We start from the raw sequence: 21,496 nt of genomic DNA, 5'->3' as shown, positions 1-21,496 counted from the left end.
CTAGTTTGATCTCCTATGCAGCATTGGCCACCAGTACCAGTCCGCTCCTGCACTCTAAACCAGTGTTTCTGAAAGTGTACCACGGAAACACTTTCAGAAACACTTTAACTGGCCAGCCTGGTTTGTTTATGTACTGGCGCCACGGCATGGGCTGGGCCACAGCTTCCTTCGACTCCCCTTGGCTGCAAAGGACAAAACGGAGCCAATGGGAGCCGCGAGGCTCCATGGCCACAGCGGTGGTAGATAAACAATCTGGGGCAGACAGTTAAAGTGTTTCTAAAAGTGTTTCCGCAGTACACTTTCAAAAACACTGCTCTAAACCCAGCAATGGAAATAAGGCCAAAGTATTACAGCGCATAGGAGACTAGACTATTACATGTCATAGGCCAAGGCTAGGAGAGACAGAAGTGCACCAAGGCCCCTGCAATAGCAGGGAAATGATGAAGGGAGATGTACCTAGGTAATCCTAGCAAAGCACTTGCACCAACATGCTAAAGAGAAAAAAGTGAAACCCCTCCACTGACACCGCCAATCCCAAATTCCTTCTCAACCCCACATATACCCAATCAGTTAGACCCTGAGTCTGTGAGCAAAGACCAGCCAGTCAAGCACCTGAAAAATAATGTTTGGTGCCACCTCTAAGTCCTACTCAATGTGCCATCTGTGGCTATCTCTTATGTTTCAGAGGAAGGCGATTTTAAAAAATGTCCCAGAACACACTGAAAGGAGAAATCCTTTTCTGATTCCTGCCAGTGACTGAGTGAAGAATGTTAGGAACATAAAACGTTATCCAGAAGTGAGCCCTGGGGCTGTTGAGCCCTGCCTCCTATCATCACAAGTAACTCCATCAAACATTTGTATTCATAAATTCATCCATTTCTCTCTCAAAACTAATTACGTTGTTTGCCCACAACTCTTATTGGAGATTGTTCTAGAACCTCACCCCTCTGACGTTTAGAATTTATCTCTAATTTCTGGCCTGACTCTGTGCACAGCATTTTTATATTCATTTGTTCTTGTGCTAACATTGTCCTTTTGCTTAACTAGTTCCTCATCATCCTTGGTATTCACACCCTCCTGTATTTATAGAGAACAATCATGTCCTCTTTCAGCCTTCTTTTTTCTAGACTAAACAAGCAACACTCTCCCACTCTCCTCTCATACCACAGGTCCTACATGCTCTTGATCATCCTACTAGCCATCTCAGTGCCTTTTCCAGTTTGAATTAATTTCCCTTGAACATGTGTGACCAGAATTGTATTCCAACTTCATTCCCAACAGGTCATACCAGTGCCATGTGAAATAGCATTAATGTAATACTTCTCTATATCTACTAGAAATGCCTTACCTACTACATTCTAGTATTGCATTGCCTTTTTCACAGCCACATCGTGTTGGTGGCTCATAGCAATCCTGTGTTTAACCCACACACTCAGGTCTCTCCTTCTCTGTCACTTCCAGCTGATGGGCCTCCAGCTTGTAGCACAAATCCTGCAATTTGTGCTCCTGAATTACATCCTATTTTTTTCACTCCAGTCTTCACGATCATCCAGGTCTTCCTATTTAATATTCTGATTGTCCTCTGTATTAATGATGCTTCTCAACTTTGCACCATCAGCCAGTTTCATTAGCACACTCCTACTTTTTGTGTTAAAGCCACTGCTAAAAAATATTGAATAAGAATAAGAAGTCACTCCTTGAGGAACTCTACGTATAACCTCCCTCCAGTCTGAAAGTTCACTTCTCAGCACAACCCATTGCCTTCCCTCCTTTAGCCACTTTAAAATGCTTGAACTGATCCCCAGCTCTCCTAATTTCATAATTTCACTGTGTCACATGCTTTACTGAAACCCATATATATTAAATCTACTGCCCTTCCCTTTATTAAACAATCAGTGATTTTGTCAAAGAAGGACATCAGGTTAATCTGGCATGAGTTATCTTTGGTAAACCTTTGTTGCATTATTTTACCTTTACCTCTATGAATTTAATTATTCTTTCCTTCATAATTGGGTCTCCATTTATTCTTGCATACTAGTGAGATCAGACTAACCCAGATCATTTTCTCCCTTTCTTACATATAGGTATGACATTAGCTATCTCCAATCTCATGGTACTATCCTTACTACTAGACTAGCAATCTCATGTGCCAGATCAATGTTCCTGCTAATTTTTTCCATCCATGTATAGAATAAATGTTTTACATGCACTGAGAAATATATGAATGTGCACTACCAGTAGAAACAAATAACGTAGCTGAGGGCACTCTGCTAATCATCTGGGTGGCATTTAAGCACAAGCACACAGTTTACAGGGAACACTGTGCCAGATCTTTCAATTTTGTGACATGGAAAGTATCTGTCTCTTTAAATTTTCCATCTCATATGTGGTAGTTTCCATCAGCCCAGAGGTGAAAGTAAGGGGTGCACCCTTGTGCCCAACAGGGAGCTATTTAAAGAGTTACAGGGACCTCAGTTGTGATAGGACAGTATCTGTAAGACATTTAAGTTACTGTCACCCATGCATCAGCCAATGTTCCACATTATCATCACTATTAAAAACCAGCTCAAAATATTCATTTAGTTTTGAGACCATACATGGAGTATTTTTAATCTCCTTCCATCTCCACTGCACAGTAGCCCGACTTCATCCTTTCTTATTCTCTTTTTTATGTATATAACTAAAAAAACCTTGTTTACTTTAATGTCCTTGCCAATGCCAAGAGCTAATTCATTTTGACTTTGAGCAAGTCTCACATTTTCTAACCTTCATGATGCAGCTTTCTTTACTGATCAACCCCTTGGTAGAACTACTAAAGTGGAGCATACTGTTTCTTTGAAAGCAGTGAGCCCTGCAAGTGACCAGTGGACCAGGGCCTGGACATTCCAATGAGATGCCTGGAGGGCTCTAGGGTTGGACTGTGCCAATCGCTAGCTTGCAGGATAGCAGTAAGGCCTGTGAGGCCTAGACAGGAGAGTTTGTGTTGCCTGTTCCCAGTGGAGCTGGGGAAACAACCCACATCAAGCACAGATAAGGCTCCCTTTTGATAAGGATAGGTGGTAACGAGGTGCTGCAAAACCCTGTTTCCAGTTGCTTCAACGTTGTGAAAATGTAAGCGTTTGAGCTAAAATATATGTTGTGTGTTACTCTCAGGCTGGATTTATTTGTGAATATTTTCATCCCAAATAGTTCAGCCATTTCCAAGAACACAGCTAGGAAAAAACAAATTGTTTTGTCCACATGCCTTTACATCGGTTCTTTTAAATGAGCTAGCTCCCCCCATGCTCTGCTTTGGGGATTTGATGCGTCAGGGATGTGCTTTTTTCCCTCCCCCTGAAAATCTGCCCACATCTGCCCAAATTATAAGCCTCTGAAAAAATGCACTTTGCAAATGTTCAGTACATGCTAGTTTGAGTTCAGCAGTTAAAATCTCAGAAGATTTCTTTCTCACTGAGCATGCTCCTTCCCTGCCCAACTCCTAAGTTTGACCAGTCTCCAGAGGATGACAATTCTATTTCATGGCAACTTTTGATGTTTAAAAATCTATTTTTGTTCTACATTCGAATGAAACAAAAACCTTTCACATGTTTTCACACAAACAGAATTGTGCTGAAACATCCATTTGCTATTCAGGAGAAGTATCTACAATACCCAAGAAAGAGTGTGGCTTCGTGGCTAACAAAACACAGATTTAAGTCCTTGATTTACAAACTTTTTTGTCATAGCTCACCAATTAAGGCAGAGCAGGAACCTGAACATCGCTATGGAGAGTCTATCTCGCTTGAGTCTCAACCCAAAAACTAAGCAACTACAGAAGACAGATTTAAAACCATCATTTCCAAAAGGACCAATAGAGCAACAAAAGGAATTCGCCTAGAGCACAGAGAGACAATACATGGGCCTTAACCTCTCTTTAGTTTGTGTACCGAATCAACACAAAGAAGACAAGACCATAGTATTCAGGAAGTTACTCTAAAAGTACTAGTCTGGGTATTTCCCCATTCTTTCACAAGAAACTTCCAATGTCAGGGACAGATTTTCAAAAAAACTCAGTTCCCATTTAGGCACCAAAGTGGCCTCCCCAGACCCCTCAGCAAAGTGTGGGGTGGCTGGCTCCATGCACCCGGAAGAGGCAGGACTGAGGACAGCCAACCCTGAACACCACCCAGAGCATGGGTGCACCTCTCCCCAGCCCTCAGAGCCACATGAAGCATGAGGTGCAGCACTCCAGTGGCAATTTAAAGGACCCAAGGCTACTACCTGCAGTAGCAGTGGCAGCAGCTGGGGCCTCGGATCCCTTTGAATAATTGGACTCTGGGGCAACTGCCCCCATTGTTATCCCCCCATTTGTGGACCTGAAAAGGCCAGATTTCCAAAAGTGCTCAGCATCCAACAGCCATCATTGAGAACAAATGAGTGAGATTTGACTGCAGAATCTTATTAAACTCCATAAATCAGCAGAAATTGTTAAATTATCTGAACTATAAATTCAACTGAATCGCTGCAGGGTTTAAAGTAGATTTACTCCAGTGCCACAGGCTTCCTCGTTGTTTTTGCTGATATACAGCTATCCCTCTGAGACTTGAATCCTTGGAAGTTTTACCACTGAATTCAATGGAAGCAGATCAGATTAATTTCAGAATTACTCTGCTGACTTAGAAAATTTGAAAGCCAAATCTTGAAGCCCTAAGGCTTCATTCAAGAAAAACTCCCTTCCTTGTTAGGGACAGATGCTTAACATCTTGTAGTAGCTTTTGGTCCCATGTAAAATCAGCCTCTACATCAGGAGGATAGACATTGGCTCTTAAAGAATACTTGATCCTGGGGATTATTTTTGGTAACAGAATTCTCTTGCTTATTTTTTTATTTCCTTCCTTTTGTTATTACTGTACTTCTATCCTTTTTTGTTCTGGCATGTTTTCCAGATTCTTGGTCTGATATTTAGTTTCCTTAACTTCTATAGTATTTGTTCCGAGCCATCCTGGTTGCTTGCCATGTGTATCAGTTTCCTTCCTTCTGACTGGAAGGAGGGATAGCTGTTTCCATTACCAACAGCAATGCCATTCTAGAGATCCCTTGGCAGGTTGCAGAGCAGGAGAATGAATCATTGCTTACAACACTTAATCCTTCTTGGTTTCACTATTCTGGAAGGATGTGGAGATGGTGCCAGCAGCCTCTTCATTTAATTACATATAAAATAGATGTAAAAATTAACTTGATTGTTACTCACAATTAATTCTAATGCTACAATATGATACTGGTCATTTATATATATTACTCACATATGACAGAAACTAAGAATTTGTAGATGAACCAAACCACCTAGCCCTTGTAAAAGATATATCCTGCTTTCAGAAGGTACAAATGGTTAGATTATATGTTCCTAAATGACTGCTGATCATTGCTTTAAATTCTTCTGTAGGACTGTGTTTGTTCCAACTATTTCATTTAGCATCTGTATCTGCTTGCTGATCAACTTTCTTGGGAAGCCACCACTTTGGATACTACTTTTTGTTTCTTAGGTTCAAATCATACTCACAAGCTTTTTTATATTTTTCTCTTGTATTATGCTCCTGATCTTGCTGTAGTTCCTTATATGAATCCCTTAATCACTTGTAAATCATAATTGCTGTCTTGTTTATGTTTTCTTCTAGAAAGCTTTCCACTTCAAATTAAAAATGGCATTACAGCAATATTTCATTGCAATGATGTTTTCAAATTAAAAATGCTATTACAAAGTAATTGGCAGATTCTGTGATTTAAAATCAAATCTTGCAGCATGCTTATTCTGAATTAATGTATGTTACCATTATTCTTGTATGGATTTTGAACTCACACACATAAACTGAATCCTGCCCCCACCAACTCTCATGGGATGAGGATAAGGCCCTAAGTAATGTAAACATGTTTTGTGTCTCAGCTTTTGAGGGTCAGCCATTAACCTCACAAATCCTTCATCTTTGACATAATAATCTGTGGTTGTAAAATGGATTTAATGGTTTAACATTAAAACTTCAGGTACACTTAAGACAAGGATTGCAAAAGAGTTAATAGGGAAAATACTTTAACAAACTTTGGCAGAGAAGTTTAGAAAAACTCAAATGGTCTCCTGACAGTGATATTTTAGTCCTGGCTTTGCCAGCCTTTCCATTAAAAAACTCGCTTAAAATAATTTTTTGTTTTTAAATGTGATCAATTTTACTGCTCCTGAAAGTGAGTGACCTTTAGCTTTGCAGAGAACCAGGCAAATTGCAGGTAATTGCTTTGCAAGCTTCCTCACACTTCTGCCAGTGCATCTCAACCTTGACTTACAATACCCTTGTTATTAAAGACCTGGGCCTCTGTTGAATAAAAACTGACAGCCGTGACAAATGGTGTGGGTCTTGTAATGAATAAACGTTTACTAGGGAGTAGCTGGCGACTGCCAAACTCATTTTATTTGTGACCCCCGGCAACATGTGAACCCAGATCTCCAAAGATGGTATATTACTGATCAAGCACTCACCCTTTTTCAAGGTTTACGTCTTGAAAGTTTTAATCCACATTCTGTTAAACTTTACAATACCAAGTGTCAGACAAAACACATTTTCCGTAATGGCATAGATCAGTTAAGTTGTTTTTAGTCACACAGTAATTTTAGCTGGGCCTATATACTATCACAAGTAATAAATAGCTGATCTGCAAGAAATCCCTCCTCTCCGGTGACACTAAAATCTTAGCACTGTTTATTTCCCAACATTGGATCACTGCTACTGATACTTACCTTCCCCTCCAAAAATATATGAGCAGTGGACAAAAGGGAGACATGGGACCAGTCTGAGGTGTTACACCAAAACAACATTATGGGGCTGTGAAGAAGCACTGTGGGAGGAGAGGCAGGGAAGGAGACCCGGAAAGAATTTTAACTGACTGAGAAAAAAAAATCCTTCACAGGCTCAGGGGAAGCACAGACTGGAACTACTGCTCCTCCCCCTTTTGAAGGAGCAGCATTGCACTCCCTCCTATGCTGGCTCAGCTCTGCTTCCAGCTTTGTTCCAGCTGACAAAGATTTTTTTTTAAAGAGACACGAGATCATACATTTTTATCTCCCACTGCTTTTTCACTCTTTACTTCTTGTTAGATATGAGCAACAAGTCCATTATAGTAAAGCTTTCATTCGGTTGTTGTGATCTCTGAAATGTACGTCTGAGTACAGAATAGTTGCATTGCTCTGTTCAGTACTGAATGCTTGAGTCATCTTGCTTATACTCTGCATCACTGCAGTGCACAATGGGACTACTTTAAAGGAAACCACAATAAACGGGATAATCCAAACCCACTTCAAAGAGTATAGCCAAGAGTACTAGAGTGCTAGAATATATGAAGAACATTAACGTACAACTTTCAACAACTATAGTGAGCTACTAAGGCACACAAACAACACTGAATATTTCACTTACAGGAAATAGTAGGATTTTATCACCTGGGCACTGAAATGAAACTGGTTCCACCTCTCCTGTTTCAGTCCAGGTATGCTCTCTGTCAGTGTAATGAGGCAGGCCAGGCAGTCCTTGGAATTCTAATTGAGACCCAGCCCATGGGCACTAGGGATTCCAGAACCCAAAGGGAGCAGAATCCAGTGCAGAAGAGTGCCCTGAGAGAAGGGAGACTGCTGATCTGAGAGCTTCAGGGAGAGGATGCCCCTGTTGGAGGGAGCATTGAGATTGCCTTAGTTACGCTCTGGATAAGGTTGGTGAAAACAAAGGGCAGGAAGGCGGTGGGAGGTCACCTACAAACTTCCCCAAACCTAAAAGCCACATCCAGAAATGACTGAACACAGAGAGCAGCAGTGGGAGATGCCTGCTGGCTTTATGAGCCAGAGAGATGAAGCTGCACGGCCAAAGAAGGCGGAAGGCTGGGGAGAAGAAGGGAGGGATCAGCTTGCTTATGATACCTCGCAAGAGAAAGATACAGACGTAGGGAACATCTAGACTACATGCCTCTGTCACCAGAGGCATGTAAATTAGGCTACCAGGCATAGGAAAATGAAGCGGGGATTTAAATAATCGCCGCTTCATTTAAATTTACATGGCTGCCGCGCTGAGCCGATCAGCTGTTTGTCGGCTCAGCGCGGTAGTCTGGACGCGCGGGTGTCGACATCAAAGGCATTTGTCGACCACCCAGGTATACCTCATCCCAGGAGGCATACCTGGGTGGTCAACAAATGCCTTTGATGTCGACACCCGTGCGTCCAGACTACCGCGCTGAGCCGACAAACAGCTGATCGGCTCAGCGCGGCAGCCATGTAAATTTAAATGAAGCAGCGATTATTTAAATCCCCGCTTCATTTTCCTATGCCTGGTAGCCTAGGCGACAGATCTGGTGAGAGATACCAAACCTGTACCTGACTGTCAGAGGGCACATCTGAACAGCGGGGCTTAACTCGAAATAAGCTATGCAAATTGAGCTATGTCAATTGCGTATCTTATTTCAAAATAGGGAGCGACTACACAGCACATATTTTGAAATAGAGCACTCTTCCTCCGACTTCTCTTACTCCTCGTACAATAAGGGTTACAGGAGTTGGAGTAAGAAGTCCTCCAGCTTGACAATATTTTGACATTATTTTTAAATATCTGCTTGCTGTGTAGACGTGGATTAAGTTATTTCAAAATAACGTTAGTTATTTCAAAATAATGTTGATGTGTAGAAGTACCCTCTACTGAGAGACACTGAAGCTATACTGGAGATTGGTACTGTAGAGAGAAATACCAGAACTGTACTTGGGGTGTTGAGGAATTCAGGGGCTCAAAAGAGAGAATCTCCTTGTTTGGACTATGCTGGGAAATTCAGGATTATGGGACTTACTGTAACAAATAAACCTCACGAAGGGCTATTTATATTTGAAAGCTAAGTATTGGGATCTCTGTTCAGGAAGGGGAAACTAAAGCAAGTTCACCAAGTGTACTGCAGCCTGTCAAAGGAAGGTGCCATAGGCAGTGCCTATTTTATCAAACATGGTGGTGAAAGTGGGCAGGCCTTGAGGAAAGGGGCCACCAGAAACAGAAAACAGAGGCAGACAGCAGTTTGCAGGACCACCCTGAGGGCACACTATGGAAGTTCTAACTAGTTAAAATGTATACAAATAAACTTTTCCAGGCAAAAATAATCAAAGGGTTTTTAACGCCTACAGTTGTAACAAAATGACCCAATCTGGCAGAATGAAGAGTCATTGTCTCTATAACTGTTCCAGCTGGTATTTCTGCCTTATTAATAAGAAAGGCAAGCAGGGCTCCAATGCTCACATTCCAAGCTGTTGTCAAGAACTGAAAATGACTCTGTCTTTACAAGTGCTCACTCTCATAGGGTATGTCTACACTACAACGTTAATTTGAACTAACTAAGTTCGAATTAGTTAATTCGAACTAAGCTAATTCGAACTAACGGATCCAGACTAAAAAATTAGTTCGTATTAACGTTTTGCTAATTCGAACTAGCATGTCCACATTAAGTGGACCCTGAGCCAGGCTTAAGGATGGCCGGAAGCAGTGCCGGCAGGGCATCAGAGGAGGACTTAGAGCGTGGAGCTGCTGTCTCAGGCTAGCCGAGGGCTGTGCTTAAAGGGACCCAACCCCCACCCCGGACAGACAGTTCTCAGGGGTGCCCCGCTTGCAAAGCAGTCCTGGCTTGGAGTGCCCGGAGTGCCCACACTGGGCACATCACAGCACTCGGCCATCAGCCCGGCTGCACTCGCCGCAGGCTGCCATCTGGGGAGAGGGGGCAATTGGGGGGCTGCAGGAGAGCTTCCACCCCAAAAGCCCACAGAGCTAGCCCAGTCCTCCACATCGGGGGCACGTACCCCATTCCTCCCTCACCTCCTTCCGCTTACCCTTCCCTAGCCCCTCTTCCTGATGTACAAAATAAAGGACAATTGTTTTCAAAAATGGAATCTGTCTTTATTGAACAAAACTGGGGGAGACTGGGAAAAGGAGGTGGGAGAGGGGAAGAGAGAGGCTGGGAGAGGGGAGGGCAACTACAATGATCAGGGGTTGGGAACAGGTCCCATATGAAGGGAGGCTAAAGAGACTGGGACTTTTCAGCTTAGAAAAGAGGAGACGGAGGGGGGATAGGATAGAGGTCTCTAAAAGCAGGAGTTGGGTGGAGAGGGTGCATCAAGAAAAGTTCTTCATTAGTTCCCATAAAGAAGGACTAGAGGACACCAAAGGAAAGGAATGGGTAGCAGGCTTCAAACTAGTAACAGAAAGTTGTTCTTCACAAAGCAAAGAGTCAACCTCTGGAACTCCTTGCTGCAGGAGGCTGTGAAGGCTAGAACTAGAAGAGAGTTTAAAGAGAAGTGAGATCAAGTCATGGAGGTTGGGTCCATGGAGTGCTATTAGCCAGGGGGTAGGAGTGGTGTCCCTGCCCAAGGTTTGTGGAAGGCTGGAGAGAGATGGCACGAGACAAATGGCTTGGTCACTGTCTTCGGTCCATCCACTCCAGGGTCCCTAGGGTTGGCCGCTGTTGGCAGACAGGCTACTGGGCTAGATGGACCTTTGGTCTGACCCAGTACAGCCATTGTAAACTCAGGGCTCAGGGTCGGGGGTCTCAGTGGACCACCTTGATTTTCATGCACACCTGCTCCTGGGTGGTCAGGCTGGCAGCTCTCCTGCCCTAGCCGGCCACTTTCCTGTGCCTAGTGCGAAGGTCGTGGACGAGGTCCACGATGTCTGCACTAGTCCAGGCGGGTGCCCACCTCTTGCGGTCCCGGGCAAGCTACCAGGAGCCGCCAGCCTGGTCCCGGGAAGAGGGGGAGGGCTGGGGGCATTGGGTGGATGGCTCGAGCCGTGCCAGGTGCAGGGTCTGCTGGCTGGGTGCTGGCAGGCTTGCACCTGGCACGGGCACCGTAGCCAGCCCGTGCCCCTTTAAAGGGTCCGGGGCCGGGAGGGGGGCAATAGAGTTTCCCTGGTGTTGGCCAGAGTGGCCACCAGGGAAACCTGGGGAGGGATAGCCTCCCACTAGTTCGAATTAAGGGGCTACACACCCCTTAATTCGAACTAGCTAGTTCGAACTAAGCTTAATCCTCGTAAAATGAGGTTTTCCTAGTTCGAACTAAGCGCTCCGCTAGTTCGAATTATATTCGAACTAGCGGAGCGCTAGTGTAGTGCCTATGAAAGTTAGTTCGAACTAACGTCTGTTAGTTCGAACTAACTTTGTAGTGTAGACATACCCATAGAGGCTTTGGATTACCAGTGACTACTACAATTGATTCAGACACAGGCCTTTTTTCAGCTGTGACATGATGCCAAGCTGTAATGCCAGGGTGTACATTCTAGAAAAAGGAAAAACAGTATAAATAATCATTTTCATTATCAAATGGTTGCTTGGTTAATGCATATTCTCATATTGCTGTTCTCCTGTCCCCTGATTCTTTGTATGTTAATGGGGATGAATAACAGAAAGTGTGGAAATAGCAGAGGAGCTTAGTGACTTCTTTGTTTCAATTTTCATCAAGGTTAGTGGTCACTGGACATCTAACATAGTGAATGCCAGTGAAAATGAGGTAGGATCAGATGCTAAAGTAGGAAAAGAAAAAAATTACTTAGCCAAAGTAGATGTCTTCAAGTCACCAAGTACTAATTAAATGCATCCTAGAATATTCATGGAGCTGACTAAGGAGATATCTGAGTCATTAGTGATTATCTTTGAAAAGTCATGGAGGTTGGGAGAGATTCCAGAAGACTGGAAAAGAGCAAATATAGTGTCTGTCTATAAAAAGGGTAATAGAAAAACCTGGGGGATTTCAGACCAGTCAGCTTAATTTCTGTACCCTGAAAAATAGTGGAGCAAATAACTAAGCAATAAATTTGCAAACACCTGGAAGATAACTAGGTGATAAGTAACAAGTGTCAAAAACAAGTTATGTCAAACCAATCTGATAGCTTTCCTGAACAGAGTAACAAGCTTTGTTGATGGAGGGAAGTGGTAGATGTAACTTGTTCTTGACTTTAGTAAAGCTTTTAATAATGACTCATGTGACCTTCTTATACAGAAACTAGGGAAAAGCAACCTAGATGGACCTATATAAAATATTTGCAAAACTGTTTGGAAAACCATTTCCACAGAGTATTTATCAATGGTTCACAATCATGCTTGAAGGACATAACAAGTGGGGTTCCACAGAGATCATTTCTGGGTCAGGTTTAATATCTTCATCAATTATTTAGATAATGGCATACACTTATAAAGTTTGCGGATGACACCAAGCTGAGAGGATTTACAAGTGCTTTTGAGGATAGGATTATAGTTCACAATGATCCAGAAAAACTGGAGAAATGGTCTGAAGTAAATAGGATGAAATTCAATATGGAAAAATGCAAAGTACTCCCCTTAGGAAGGAATGATCAGTTGCACACATACAAAATGGCCAGTGACTTCCAAGAAAATATCTGGGGTCACAGGTAGACCACAAGCTAAAGAAGATTCATCAGCATAACACTCTTGCAAAAAAGGCAAATATCATTCTAGGATATATTAGCAGGACTGTCATAAGCAAGACACAAGAAGCAGTTCTTCCACTTTACTTTTCACTGGTTAGGCCTCGACTGGAGTACTGTGTCCATTTCTGGGCACCACATTTCCTGAAAGATGTGGACAAACTAGAGAAAGTTCAGAGAAAAACAACAAAAATTATTACAGATCTGGAAAACATGACCTATGAGCAATATTCCCTCTAATTTTTTCTATCCACATGCAGAATATTTTTTGTTATGCGTGCCAAGACATATGCAAATGCGGACCATCGGTAGAAACAAATGCTGCTGGCTATGGGCAGCTGTGGGTGCTCTGCTAATTGGGCTGCACAGCAGCTGAATCTCCCATGGGTGGCCGCCCAAGCACACAACTTACAGAGAACAAGAACAAGGTGGGAAATTTTTCTTTTTAACTTCTGAGGATAGGACAAGAAGCAGTGGGCTTAAATTACAGAAAGGAAGGTGTAAAGGTTGGACATTAGGAAAAGCTTCCTAACTGTTGGGATGGTTAAGTGGTAGAATAAATTACCTACGGAGATTGTGGAATCTCCATCACTGGAGATATTTAAGAGCAAGTCAGACAAATATTTGTCAGGGATGGTCTAGATAATACTTAATCCTGCTATGTATGTAGGGGATTGGATTAGATGACATCTCAAGATCCCTTTCAGTCCAATGATTCCATTGTATCTGGCATAGGAAATCATTTATTGTGGGCAATATGTAAAAAGTAAGCTAAATGAGGAATTTCAGTGCAGAGAGAGCAGAGAGATGTTAGACTACAGTAAGATATATATTCTATGCAAATAAGGCCACACAGGATGAGGAAGTGCTCAGAAAAAGGAAGATGTAATGACAGAAAATACAAATTAAACTGCAATTGGTTGTTGGGGGTATGTGTGTGTGTGCCTTTGCCCTCTTCTGGTTGGAAATGGAACTGCTCAGTTGTGTGCATGTATGTAAGGATGAGTATATAATTCACAATAAAAACACCAGCCAAATGTCGCCTTTTTTGCTGAGAGATAAGCTACCGTAAGATTTATTTGATATCTACAAGCTGGTTTAAATTTAATAGCTGTCATCATATCCACACAAAGTAACTGTTTTCATGGTTCTATTTGTGAAGCATCCAGTCAGATCCTTCTCTAGTCCTTTAAATTGTCTCTCTTTCAATAAATTGATTTTGGTAAAACTGTTTCCTTCTGTGTTAAGCAAAGTCCCATATACAATATACAGACTCTACTGATCTTCAGGATACAATGGAACTAGAGTAGTTATAGCAGACATTGGCACCAGCATGCATGCATTGCCACATCCTGATACCACTGCTAGTGCAGACCACCGGGAGAAATAACAAGGGTTGGTTTTGATTGTGATTGGAACAAGAAGATAGTGAGCAGCTGGATGTTAACTGAGTGCAAAAGTTGTCCAGTCAGGAGCGAAAACAAATTATATCAGTGTACTGTTACCTGAGAGGAGAGTACCTCAGGACATGACATACTTTTATTCTACATTAAGTGAGGATGCTGGTTTGAAGCTCACTAACACTCCAGACACATGGGGTATGTCTATACTAGCCTCCTAGTTCGAACTAGGGAGGCTAATGTAGGCATTCGAAGTTGCAAATGAAGCGCGGGATTTAAATATCCCGGGCTTTATTTGCATCTTCCCATCCGGGCGCCATTTTTAAATCCCCTTAGTCCGAATTAACTGCCCGCAGCTACACGAGGCAGTCAAATGTTAACTCGAACTAAGTCCTTAGTTCGAGTTAACCGTTACGCCTCATGGAAATCCCAAAGGAAGTTACTGCCAAGAAAAGCTACTAGCTGCTAAAGCCTGACATGTCTCTCTAGGGCGCGTCTACACAGCAGAGCTTAACTTAAAATAAGCTATGCAAACTGAGCTACGTCAATTGCGTAGCTTGTTTCGAAATAGCTTATTTTGAGTTTTGGTGCTGTTTACACAACACTTATTTCGAAATAGAGCACTCTTCTTCTGACTTCCTTTACTCATAAAATGAAGATTACAGGAATTGGACTAAGAAGTCCAACAGTATTTTGACATTATGTCGAAATAACTGCTGGCTGTATAGATGCAAACAATGTTATTTTGAAATGATGATAGTTATTTTGAAATAATGTTGCTGTGTAGACATAGCCTAGGAGGCCCATGTCTTCATGTCCCAGCCAAGAGCATTAAAAATGCCAGCAAATATAACCATGTAAAGAAGAAATAAGATAAAAGAAAAGATAGGCTTAGAAAAGAAAAATATCTCAGAAGAGCCAAAAGAGATGTAGCGTGCAGGGAGAAAGAGAGAACAGAAGGGAGTTTATTTTTTAATTGGAGTATTTAATATTATAGAAAAAATGAATCTGAGGGAAAGTGACAGGATATGGAAGGATATAAACAGAAATGATGGAAGACAAATGAGAAGAATAGAAGCTATGAGACAAAGTATTTAGAGATTTAGAAGCAGAATATTTGCTTCCAAGTTGCATTTCTAAGGCATACTCTCCAATAAATGCATGAAACTTTGTTGTTTATGCCAGTGGTCAGTTTGGCCTCTGATCTACATTTCTTTGTAAATTCATCTTTCATTGTAGCACATTTGATTACATTTTTAAAATGTCTAAAAAGTAAATAATTTGCTGTATTTGACATACATTCCAGGATTTTCAGTCTGTTACCCATTTACTCTAAATGTAAAGCTGTAAAATAGTGCCTGAGTTTTTTGGCTGGGATTATCAAACATATTGCTTTCTGCCTCTTATTACATAGTTAGAAAAAAAATGTATTTTGGGACAAGGTAATAGTGAATCTTACAAACGGTAAGCCTCAAGTTTGTGATTAGCTTGTAACCAGTTGAGATAACAGTAGTACCAATTTCCTAACCCTTTTTTTGAGCCCAGAAGCCCTTTTAGTACCTACTTTTCACACTCACACACACACACACACACACACACACACACACACAATATTTGCATAAGAAAAGTTTCTGTTTAGTAAATGGTATGACCAATTTAATTCCCTTTAATTAAATCATACTGCAAGATTTATATTGTGTGAAAAATCCTAGATACTTCTCTCAAGACACTTTCATCAGAAATATCCAAGGTGTGTCAGCCCCGATGTTTCTATGCAATTCTGCAATGCTTTCCAAATAGTAAAAGCTTCCATTTCCTACAAAGAATCACAACAATTAACTTCCCATCAAAACAACTTTACCTTAATTATTATTTTTCATAATTTTAACTATCAGAACAAAAACAGAAACAAAGGAAAATATGTATGTACACACAAGAACAATAAGACAAAAGGTAGTTCTTTCTTATCTTTCATTTACAAGTTTATATTAAATACTGTCCACAAGAACAAAAATAAATAAATTCCTAGAACGATGATTTAAATGTTGCATTAAGGTCTGATCCATATTAATCTTGTGATCGTGTGTGAAACAATGCTTGAAATGGTTGCACTCAAACACATTAGAACATGATTTCAACCAACATGTAAGGGTTCCATTTACATTATAAATATATCTGATTCAGGAAACTCAGTTAAAATACAGTTGTCCTCTGGCTTGGTTGCAACACAGTGGAATGTTGGCATGAACATGATATAGGTATGTCAAAGTACCCAGGGTAAAAACAGGCCTTCCAGCTTCAGCCTTATCACAGAGGCATCAATGCTTTCTAAACAACAAATGTCAAACATTCTAAAGGAATTGTGGACAACTCTGTTGTAACCAAGTTAAATGATCAAAGAACATTTGTTGTATAGCACATGTCACAAACTGTGTAACGATGTCCAATAGCAATGTTGAAGCATTGCTAAAATGGAGTCTTCTGAAATTTTTACTTCAAAAATCTCCATCAATTCTAATCTGCTGAACTACTGTTAGAATTGTCAAGAGCCCAAGTCCAGAAGAAATTCTACCAGTTTTTGACGTTTTACCACCATGTTAGTTAACACCATAAAAAACAATTAACAAAGTGGTTAAAAAATTGGGTTTTCTCCTTGTTGGGGCTCCCAACAGTTCCCAAACTGTTTTTGATGTAAGGTAATGAAGTTTCATAGTATTCAATTGAATTATGTCTGCTTACACTTAGAATTAGTTTAGCCCTTAGGGTGCATCAACACAGCACTGTTATTTCAAAATACCTGATGTTATTTCGAAATACCAATGCGAGCATCTACACGGCAATTCCGTTATTTCAAAATAGTTTCAAAATAATGGATGGCTTATTTTGAAATCTGTAAACCTCATTCCACGAGGAATAAAACTTATTCCAAAATAGCTATTTCGGAATAGCAGTAGTGTGGACACTCCACTGCTGTTATTTCGAAATAGCTCCTCCCCAGAGCCATTCAAAATAATTACTCCCCAGTGCCTTCCTGGGGCTCTAAATTGAGGTAGCACGTCCACATTAGGGAAGTGATAGAAATGTAGCCATGTTAGTCTGGTGTAGCTGAAACAAAATACAGGACTATGTAGCACTTTAAAGACTAACAAGAAAGTGCTACATAGTCCTGTATTTTGTTTCACATTAGGGAAGTCTGCCTCCGACTATTTGAGGCTTCCCTGTAGTGTAGACATGCTATTTTAAAATAAACTATTTTGGAGTATTTCTTCCAGAATAGCTTATTTCAAAATAAGTGTGCAGTGTAGACGTACCCTTAGTTTCTCACTCCCTGAATCAGCAGGAAGATTTATTTAGGGGAAGACTTTTGGTCAACCAATGCTAACACCTGCTAGCCAATGGCACTAGCTGATTCCTGGAGGAAGACCTATGAAGATGTGCTGTGAAGATCTCGGGAGGGAGGGATACATAATAAGAACATATATCATCTTGTTAAAAATGCACTAGATTCAACAAAGTTTCTGCTTTTCACCCACACCATCATCTCTCAGGGTATGTCTACACTACCCCGCTAGTTCGAACTAGCGGGGTAATGTAGGCATACTGCACTTGCAAATGAAGCCCGGGATTTGAATTTCCCGGGCTTCATTTGCATAAGCGGGGAGCTGCCATTTTTAAAACCCCGCTGGTTCGAACCCCGTGCAGCGCGGCTACACGGGGCACGAACTAGGTAGGCTTCCTAGTTCGAACTACCGTTACTCCTCGTGAAATGAGGAGTTCGTGCCCCGTGTAGCCGCGCTGCACGGGGTTCGAACGAGCGGGGTTTTAAAAATGGCGGCTCCCCGCTTATGCAAATGAAGCCCAGGAAATTCAAATCCCGGGCTTCATTTGCAAGTGCGGTATGCCTACATTACCCTCCTAGTTCGAACTAGGAGGGTAGTGTAGACATACCCTTACTAACCTAACCCCAGATGTCATTAACTAATCAGGTTCTCTGCTTGCTGAAAGAATATGCTGCATATGAATGTTTGAGAAAGACAATGGTATTGTGCAATTAGGAAACAGGGTAGGTCAAAGGATAACAGATTAAAGTGTGGCACCTTCTTACTCAACCAATATGCTTCCTCTGTATAACCTGAATCTTATTAGCTTGCCACCATCTCCTAGCAAAAATATTTAACTGATTTTGCTACCCTAGTCCTTCAAGATAATACAGCTAAGAGAGAGTGAGTTGGCTTCTATTCCTTGCTGTGTACTATCAACTCCAATTACAGAGGCAGTCTGTTACGTCTGTGTTTGAGTTGCATAAGCATCACTGAGTTCATAACTTTAAGGCAACAGAATTATACAGGTGTAAAGAAGATACATTTCTGCCTGCTAACTCTTTACTACAGGATATTAAGAGAGAAAGAAATACTCCAGCATGAATTCCAGATCCCAGGTTGAATCTGAGGCTATATCTAGACTGCAGTTTTTCGGTATCCAGGGAACGCGTCCACTTTTTCGGAACAGTTTCTGAAAAAAGCAGGGCACATTCTCTTTCAGCATTCCTCTCAGTGAGAGGAATAAGGGTTGTACTGAAAGAGGTTTTTCTGAAATTTGGCCCAGTCAAATTTCAGAAAAGCCTCTTCCGAAAAAAAAAAGCAAAGTTTTTCTGATAAAACTCTACAGTCTAGACATAGCCTGAGGGTTTTTTTTCTTCTCTCTTTTTAAACTAACAAAAACCCAATTGAACTAACAACAGAGAGTATTTTGAGGGTAAAAAAGAGGATGGAAACCCACAATATCATTTGGAGCAAATTGAACAGAATTTTAAAAAACAAAAAATGTCAGAGGAATTTATACTAGAGATGAGGTAAAAGGCATTACTAAAATATAGCATAACTAACTCCAACACAGTATTTAAACACTTTAAACATATTCAGTTACTCATGCAGAATTTACACGTTAATTTACAAAATGAACAGATTTGAAAAATGGGATTCTTCCCATATCCTGACACAATATGTTTGAGTAGCTTTAGAACTACATGAGCATGAGACGGACTGTTAAATTTTAATCATTCTTTTCAGTATGATTTTTTTTGGCATGTAGTACACACAGGCACCAACACCCAACCCACATTTTTCCAAGAAGTGAGTGTTGTCTGGGAGTATTTTCTCATGAAGTCTAGTACTGTGGACCCAGTATATTTTTGAAATCTCCTGTATTTTAATGCTCTAGTGAAGCTTCATGCCTTCCATCCTCTGCTGTTGTGGGTTTGTTTAGTTCCTTATATTTTTATGCTTTTATCTTATTAGCCAACTTATTCTATCTGCCCACGGAATTCTCAGTTTGATGAAAACCTCCTGTGTACTGCTTTTTCTGTTCCTAAAGCTTGTCTAGTCTCAGACATGTAGACATAATATGATCTGAGAAGACCAATTTCTTCTTTGAGGTCCAGCCTTATCTCCCAGACTGTGGTTTACACAATAGATTCCCTGGGGAATTTTCCTCTTCACACATGGAGCCATTCCCTCAGCCAGAAGCTAATGAACATGGAATGTCTCCACAGTGCACCATAAAGACAGACAAGATGTGTGCACCCTCTGATTTGTCCTGGCTTGGAAAATCTACTTCTGAAGAGGGAAATTTTAGTGCTGACAAAGGCTTTTCTCATGAATGGGTGAAATCTCTTTATATATACACACTACATAGACAATTTCACCATTTTATTTATTTATTCTTAAATGTTTCGTAGATGAACTGGAATGTTTTCTATCTTCCCAGATCAGAAGTCCAAGATTCTGTGCTTCTCCTGCAACAGTAGATACTATCTTATTATCACTTAAACCACTGCATAAGGATTTACATTCCCTATTTTGCTTCCACTCTTTTAGGCTGTGTCTAGACTACATGCCTCTGTCGTCAGAGGCATGTAGATTAGACACATAGGCAAAGTCAAATGAAGCCGCGATTTAAATGATCGCGGCTTCATTTAAATTTACATGGCTGCCGCGCTGAGCCAACAAACAGCTGATCAGCTGTTTAGCGCGCTGAGCGGACAGTCTGGACACTCTCCTGCCGACATCAAAGCCCTTTGTCGGCAGCCCCGTTATTCCTTGTGGGATGAGGTTTACCGGGGCTGCTGACAAAGGGCTTTGATGTCGGCGGGGGAGCGTCCAGACTAGTGCACTGAGTGGACAAACAGCTGATCAGCTGTTTGTCGGCTCAGCGCGGCAGCCATGTAAATTTAAATGAAGCCGCGATCATTTAAATCGCGGCTTCATTTGACTTTGCCAAAACAACAAATCTACATGGCTCCGTTGATGGAGCCATGTAGTTTAGACGTACCCTTAGATGTGAAAGATGCCCTCAATCACAGCAGTGCAAACACAAATCCAGCATTTAGATCTTGGCCAGTAAGCAAACAAGGTGATTTTCATGTATTTTATTTTAGAAAGTATTTATCAGTAGAGTCTAATTTCTGTCTGTATGTGCAAAAGGCAGCAGAGTGTGCACACAAACAGACTGTATGGCATCTCCAGCAATAAGAATTCCAATATCTGGTTGGGTTGGCCTACCTCTAAGTAAGATGCTTGATACTCTAGTCATTCTTTGAAGCAGCTGGCTCTCTCTGTTGGAGTCACATGCTTTTTTGAAGACTGCTGATGTGCATGTTTCTAACTGATCACACCCCTTTTTCCAGGAATGAAGCACTTCTTAATCAATATAGTCCATCTACTGATATCATTAGTAGACAGGGGCCTTTAGTAAACAGGAGCTGTAAAGCTCAATTTTGGATACAAATGCCTCCAAATTTGGATGGAGTTAAGATCAGGGATTGTGGTTTAGGCCCATCTCCAGTATCCTACTGTCTATCTAGAGGCATACACTGTGGTATGATATCATATTTCCACCCCGTGCCCAAGGGCTTAGATTATAACTCTTCTTCCTTACTTTGAACATTTACACTCTCTTGTCAAATGCTTTTCCTGCAGTATCCTCCCCTTCTGAATGTCTGCATGCAAGATACACCCCTCTCCACCTACTTACAATTATTTAACAAAAAATAGTCTGGTAGCACTTTATAGACTAACAAAACTTATAGATGCTATCATGAGCTTTTGTGGGCACAGCCCACTTCTTCAGATGACCGGAGTGTTAGATTTCTAGGACCAAAATAAATAGGGCAGACGGGAGAGGGGTTAGGGTCCTAGACATCCAACACTCAGGTCATCTGAAGAAGTGGGCTTTGCCCACAAAAGCTCATGATACCATCTACATGTTTTGTTAGTCTATAAAGTTCTACCAGACTATTTGTTGTTTTTTCAGTTTAACTGTACAGACTAACTCAGCTACCTCCTGAAGCTTACAATTATTTAGTGACAGTTAACATCATTTACCCCACCTCTGAATTTGGCCCACATTCCATAAGTGGATACATCCCAATGAATAGTTTGTACAATCCTCCAAATACTAAATCAACAAAACAGCTATTTTAGTTTCTTTTTCTTCCCTCCTGTTCCTACACACCAAAATGCAACTTCCGCTAAACAGTTCTCCACTTTTTTCCCTTAAATCATTTGCACTATTCTTTAAGACAGACGAACTGATTCTCTTTCCCAAGTATTCACTTGCAAAGAA

This window comes from Pelodiscus sinensis, chromosome 1 (genome assembly GCF_049634645.1).
Source record: "Pelodiscus sinensis isolate JC-2024 chromosome 1, ASM4963464v1, whole genome shotgun sequence".
In the NCBI taxonomy this organism is placed as follows: Eukaryota; Metazoa; Chordata; order Testudines; family Trionychidae; genus Pelodiscus; species Pelodiscus sinensis.
Note: the sequence above shows the minus strand (reverse complement) of the source record.